Source organism: Furipterus horrens, unplaced genomic scaffold, assembly GCF_987537825.1.
Source record: "Furipterus horrens unplaced genomic scaffold, mFurHor1.1.pri manual_scaffold_17, whole genome shotgun sequence".
NCBI lineage: Eukaryota > Metazoa > Chordata > Mammalia > Chiroptera > Furipteridae > Furipterus > Furipterus horrens.
Window position 1 is genome coordinate 38,158,033 of NW_028327187.1, and position 6,755 is coordinate 38,164,787.

Sequence of the window (6,755 nt, forward strand, 5' to 3'; positions counted from 1 at the left end):
CCAACACAGAAGAAAAAGAAAAAAAAATGAATCTACAAACATACCTGTGCATACATAAAAACCTGATATATTACAAAATTACACACTAAAGATCAGAAGGGAAAGAATGGGCTATTTAACAAATCGTCGGCGGCGGCGGCGGCAGCCGTCCGTCTCAAGAGACGATGGTGTAGCTTCTTAAGAGTCTATCTGCACCGCCAAGAATGGCTGTGCAGTCCGACTCAGCAGTGACATGGTATCTGTCTCCTCCCGTGTTGAATCGACATCTTGCGATGACGCTGGAGTGTCCTCTCCAGTGAAGCTACAGAGCCTGGGCAGGGTGATATGGAGGGTCTGCTGTTGCCCATGCAGCAGACCCCCCCTCTCTTCGCAGCTGAAGGGTCCAAGGGAAAGACGAGTCAATACAGCTTGGCTTCAGGTGCGCCGCAGGAGTTGCCGGTGTTGACTACAACGTCAAACCGCCTTAGGGACTCCGGCTCCGGATTTTCTGTTGGGGTTTACTCCCTTAGCCTTTCCCCTGAGGAGGTATGCCGCAAGGCAGCGGAGGTTTTTTGGAGTCAGAGTTTTCCTTCTCTGATGTGCCCTGACTGGAAGATCGAACCAGCGACAGAAAATAAGGAGTAATAAAAACACCCACCTCGGGGTGGTTCTGAGAACTGAATGAGGTCCATGCAAAACAGGTCACCTCTACCTTCTGTTTTCAGTCCACAAAAAAATTATACCCGTTATTATCATCAATAATAACAATAATCACTGTGTTCACAGTGCTTAGTTCAGGCTTGGCACATAGTAACTTTCAAATGTTTGAGTATATCAATAAGTGATCGTGTTTATTCTCTTTATGAAGCATTTTTATTCATATTAACATTTTTGAAAAGAACTAATTAATATAATTTGAATAAATGGAAATAGAAACACTTTTATAATTAGATAACCTGACAGTGACTTTATTATTTTAGTGAAGATTCGAAAATTTAATAAAGCCAAACCACAGCCTGATATACTTGAAGAAGAAAAAGTCTACGCTTACCCCAGCAATAGTACTTCAGAGACTGGATTCAGGTAAGCTTTGGGTGGAAAGAAACAGTTCAGAGAGAGAATTAAGTACTACACCCCCCCGTCACCCCACCCCTACCCCTAGAAGACTAGAAGCCATTCTGCTTGGGAATTATGACTGCATAGGTGCTTTTAGAATTAGGTTTAACGGTGCTTCAGTCAGATGAAAGAATCTCATTTTGGAATATTGCCTTGGCTTATAAATATCTACAAAAAAGTAACAAATGCAATATGCTGTACTTTCACCAGTTTTCAACTGGTAGGGACCCATCTGCAAAAAGACTAGTGAGAATTGGTGAATATGTGTAACCTATTAATATCTTGATTCTTTGCAGGACTATTTCAAGTCTAGAAGAAATTGTTGAGAAGCAAGGAGACATTATCGTGTACCTGAAGCGACACAATGCCCTGTTGAGTAAGCGGTTGTTGGCTTTGACGTCCTCTGACCTAGGCTCTCATCCAAGTAGAATGTGAGAGTTCAAGGTCAAGGCAGGAATTGCAGAGGGAGCGAGACTTAATTTCATACTACCTGACAAGCTGCCATAGCAAATTGCGGCTTTTGCCAATAACACTTTACCATTTTTGTTGGAAACCTGAATTTGGTTCTCACCTGTGTGGCTGTTTAATATGAAGGGCTTGTGGATCATGTGAATGGTGACTTGTAGTCTTGGTAAATGAAGGAGAATGTCTGTTTTGCACATTTTGAAATTATTTAACTGCCTGCTTTATTTCAGGACCAAAGATACAGTTTAAACATCTCCTGGGCCAACACTTCTTAACAAATACTTCTGAGATAACTGACTGCACTGGGGAACACAGCTTTCATTGAGTTAGATCTGACACTTGTTTTTGACTAACTTTTGGCATCTGATTCTAAAAATTACCCCAGTTTCTCTCTCTTATATCAACTTTTAAGGTACAGGATACCTTCCATTTGTCCCAATAATCATACAAAATGTACATACAAAGGAAAATAAAGATAAATCTACCTGAATATACTGTTCATTTAGAGTGATTTTATTCACAGAAAGGATATATATTGCTACTGTAAGTCAAATTGTGTACAAAGTAGTAAAGTTCTGCTACCAAACATATATATTAAGGTATTTTATCTTTTAAACTGAGAGGCTAGGAAATGCCAAAATGAGATACTTGAAACAGTCACCTTCAGTTGGCAAAGTTTTAACAAATTGCTTCATGAGATACACTTTTATGTGCAGAGGTGGGACTATAATGTTTTTCCTGTCAACAAGTGGTTAATATGGAATGTTTGGATCACCAGGTTTGAGGTCAGATACTGGAGGCCAATTTGACTCCACCCAATGCTTCTCTTGAGCTCTGCTGGCCCACATTCACAGAAAACAGGGATACACACTTTGTGTATCTCCATTGCTGAACAAGAAGGAAGCAAGTCATTTTAAGGTCAACAAAAATGATGAAATTGTGCTTGTGATATTACAACAGATCAATGACTGTCTTTATGTCTTCATATTCTTCACAAAAACAAACTGAATGGCCAATTGGGAATGCATCAAATAAATTGCCATTGTGGAGGAGGACACACTTCAAGCTCTGCTTTGAACTATCGATGAATAGTCGTCATTTAGTTGTGGTAGAAATTGGAATTCCCAATTCCTCCATTAAACCATGTATGTTAATGGCAATACACAAAGCCACCATCACTTTGAAAGTACTGCAGAAATGTACTGTCTCTTGATCAAAAGTAGGATACCTTTGCTCCTTTTTCGAGCAAGTTTTTCTCATGCAGTCTTGATGCTAGGAGTTCTGAAGCCTTTTTGGATAGTCCCAAATCTCATGCCAAATCATTCAACGCACACTGATCAAATCCATTACAAACTGAGTCATCTTCAATTTCAAATTCTTCATTGTTGCTGGCATTTAGTTCTTCACCATACTCTTTTCCTAAAGAGGGTAGTTCAGTGAAAACTGGCACTGGGATTTCAGCTGAATGAGGCACAGGGTGTATAGCTGATGGTAGACTAGGATACTCTATTTTACATTTGTTTTTCTTGTTATATACTGACGTTTTCACTATACAAAAGTAAGAGTCACTTGAATGATCTCTGGGCTCTCGCCAAATCATAGGTATACCAAATGAAAACTTACCACGTCGTCCCTTTGTCCACATCTGTAAACTCTTGGCACACTGTTTGCACGCCTTGTGAGGGGCGCAAGACGTATCTTGATCACTAAGTTTTACTTTAAAATATGCAAAATAGGCTTGCTTGACAAATGCGCTGATGTTTGTCCTTTCACTGGGAATGGTGAAACTGCCACAGATATAACAAAATGAATCAGGGTTATTTAGGCACTTACAACAAGAAATAGCAGAGGCATAGATAATCTGAAGAAAAGGAAAAAAGTATGTATGTAAATAAAAAATAAATTCTATTATCTCCTTGTATATAGACAAGAACTTGAACTACACTTTGGATATGATTCACTATATAGAGCAGCACAAAACCTCTCACCACACTGTGTCATGTGTAACTGAATAGCCTAGACAAGTATGAACCTGTCGCTGGTCTCCAAAGTCATCCTCCACCCCTTCCCACTTGAGAGAGGTTTGTTCTCAGCCAATAGGAAAGCACTAGTGCTTCCCTCGATCCAGGCTCAATCCAGCCTAGAGTGGTCTCATTAAGATAAGCTGTAGAGAAAAACTTGACGTGATAGAAGAAAACTAACTGTAGTTTTGAAATCAGCATGCCTATTTAAGTCTAAAACAGCTGAAAAATCAAACTCAACAGGAATTGTGTTAAATTTTTTCCCCAGTGTTATCCATCTTCGCTGAAATGCCAAGATACAGTCAAAGCTGACCTTCACCAAACAAAAAGATAAAGTCAGCAGGGATGTTGTCCCAGGTAGAAAGTGCTACAAAGAAAAATAAATTAAAATCATAAAAGCATTTTTGATGATCTCAATTTAGCTATTGGAATTGCTGAAGCATACAACTGGATCAGAACATTTTTGCAATAATACTCCATGATTGATGCTGGGGATTTGGAGAGACTCTGAAATAGTGGGGGGTTGATAAGTTTTCACATTTGCTGTCATGCTTTATAAAAGAAAGAATATATAGCCACATGGAGCATTTTATCAGAGAGAATGAGTGAGCAGCAGAGGTAGAGTTAAAAAGAATACAATGTTGGAAATGATTATGAAACTTACAGGTGGTTCAAAGGGTTAGGGAAAAATTACTTCTCTTTATTCATTTAATTATTGTTGAATTCCTATAAAGTTGCATGTAAGTAGATGCGAGTTTTCTCATCCTGACCTATAATATCATTTTGAATTTGTTGTTTGTGAGCAATTGCTACTGATACTTAAGCTTTTGTTTTCTTTGGCCTTCTATCAAATAGCTAATAGCATACTAATACATAAGTGTGCCAGAGAAGGAAAACTCTGATTCCAAAAAAACCTCCGCTGCCTTGCGGCATACCTCTTCAGGGGAAAGGCTAAGGGAGTAAACCCCGACAGAAAATCCGGAGCCGGAGTCCCTAAGGCGGTTTGACGTTGTAGTCAACACCGGCAACTCCTGCGGCGCACCTGAAGCCAAGCTGTATTGACTCCGTCTTTCCCTTGGACCCTTCAGCTGCGAAGAGAGGGGGGGTCTGCTGCATGGGCAACAGCAGACCCTCCATATCACCCTGCCCAGGCTCTGTAGCTTCAGCGTCATCACAAGATGTCGATTCAACACGGGAGGAGACAGATACCGTGTCACTCCCGAGTCGGACTGCACAGCCATTCTCGGCGGTGCAGATAGACTCTTAAGAAGCTACACCATCGTCTCTCGAGACGGACGGCTGCCGACGACGACGACATAAGTGTGCAAGGGGTCCTTGTGACTCAGTGTACACACTTCTTTCTGAAAAACATTTTTTCTTGAAATGAAGTGGTTTTCAAACCTTCTTCATATTCATAATGGTGGAGGCAGCTGCTCTGAGTGAAGTTGGAGGGGAGGCCAGAGTCATATCTCCTCAACATTTACACAACTCTGATACCCCTTTAACACTCTCCTACAGTCATCTTTTAGGAAGCTCAGTGGAGCACAATTATCTACCACGCCTCAGATACATATGTTCTGAACTGATATAAAATATTTATAATGAACTATATCATGTATTCAAAATAATAGATGACCACTTATATATCTACCACCTATATATTTTCCACTCATATATCAGTACATTTGAAAACACTGCTGCACCCCTTACTCATTACCATCTTCATGAGAGGAAAACATTATATTGAATTGTGTGTGCATCATCCTCCAGCTATTTTCAGTTTTAAAAATTACATATGTATATATTTTATACAAAATATTGTTTTCTTTTACATGTTTTCACTATATGTGAATAACACTGTGATTTTCTTTATTCCCTTAGGATTATACTTCTGACATGCTTTCATATTAACTCATGTATTTTATTCATTTTCAGTACTGTATTCCATTGTGTGAATATATTATAATTTAAACATTTTCCTATTGATGAATATTTGGTTTGTTCTCAGATTTTGCGATTGCAAGTGCTGCTATGAAACATTCTTGTATATGTCTCATGTATATGTTCAAGAATTTCTCTAGGGTAAATGTAAATCAGTAGCAGTTCTGGATCAGAGAAATGAGCATATTCAACTTTTTCAAAGTATTCATACTTATTTATCAGCAGAATATATAACTTTTTGTTGCTCCTCATATTTACTAACACTTATTAACAGATTTTTAATGTATTACAAATTTGGTGGTCGTGAAACTCATAGCATTATGTTTTGATTTTGTGTTTCTCAGATTACAAGTGACCTTGAGCAGCTTTCCATGATTTATAGGCTGTTTATAGTTTCTCTTTTGTCAAATACCTGTTCATATTATTGAACAATGTTTTTGTTAAGCAGTTTGTATTTTCTCTTATTGATTTGCAGGAGTTCTTTATATATACCTGATGTGATTTTTTTTCCCAATTATATGCAGTTCTCTGAGCTTGTTTCTTTACGGTGTCTTGTGATAAACAGAAGTTCTCAATTTTTATGTATCAGATTTATCAATTATTTTCTTTGTGACTGTTGCTTTTCTGATATGCTGAAAATGTTTTCCCTACCCTGATATCACAAAGTACATTATCCCTTACAGTTTTTTTTTTTTAAGTTTGGCCTTTCAAATATAGTCTTCATTAATTGATCAGCAACTCATTTTATATGTTATAATATAGGGACACCTTTTTCCCACTGCACATAAATAGCCCAGGGGAACAATTTTTAATATAATTCCTGTTGAGTTCAATTTTTCAGCTGTTTTAGACTTAAATAGGCATGCTGATTTCAAAACCGCAATTAGTTTTCCTCTATTATGTCAAGTTTTTTCTGTACAGCTTATCTTAATGTGACCACTCTAGGCTGGATCGAGCCCAGATCAACTGAAGCACTAGTGTTCTCCTATTGGCTGAGAACAAACCTCTCTCAAGTGGGAAGGGGTGGGGGATAGTCTGAGTTATTGTCTGTATACAAGGAGTTAGCAGAATTAATTTTTTAATTTACATACATACTTATTTCCTTTCCTTCAGATCATGTCTGCCTCTTCTTTTTCTTGTAAGTGCCAGTTATATCTGTGGCAGTTTACCATTCCCAGTGAAAGAACAAACATCAGCACATTTGTCAGGCAAACCTATTTTGCATATTTTAAA

General features: G+C 38.3%; 1 long non-coding RNA gene across 1 annotated transcript; it reads left to right on the forward strand.

Annotated features, from left to right (window-relative positions):
- The first annotated feature begins 918 nt into the window (after window positions 1-918).
- On the forward strand, window positions 919-1,745 carry LOC149990827 (uncharacterized). The gene is made up of 2 exons (XR_016508643.1): window positions 919-1,062; window positions 1,392-1,745. It is a non-coding gene; the product is annotated as an uncharacterized LOC149990827 (long non-coding RNA).
- Window positions 1,746-6,755: the final 5,010 nt, after the last annotated feature.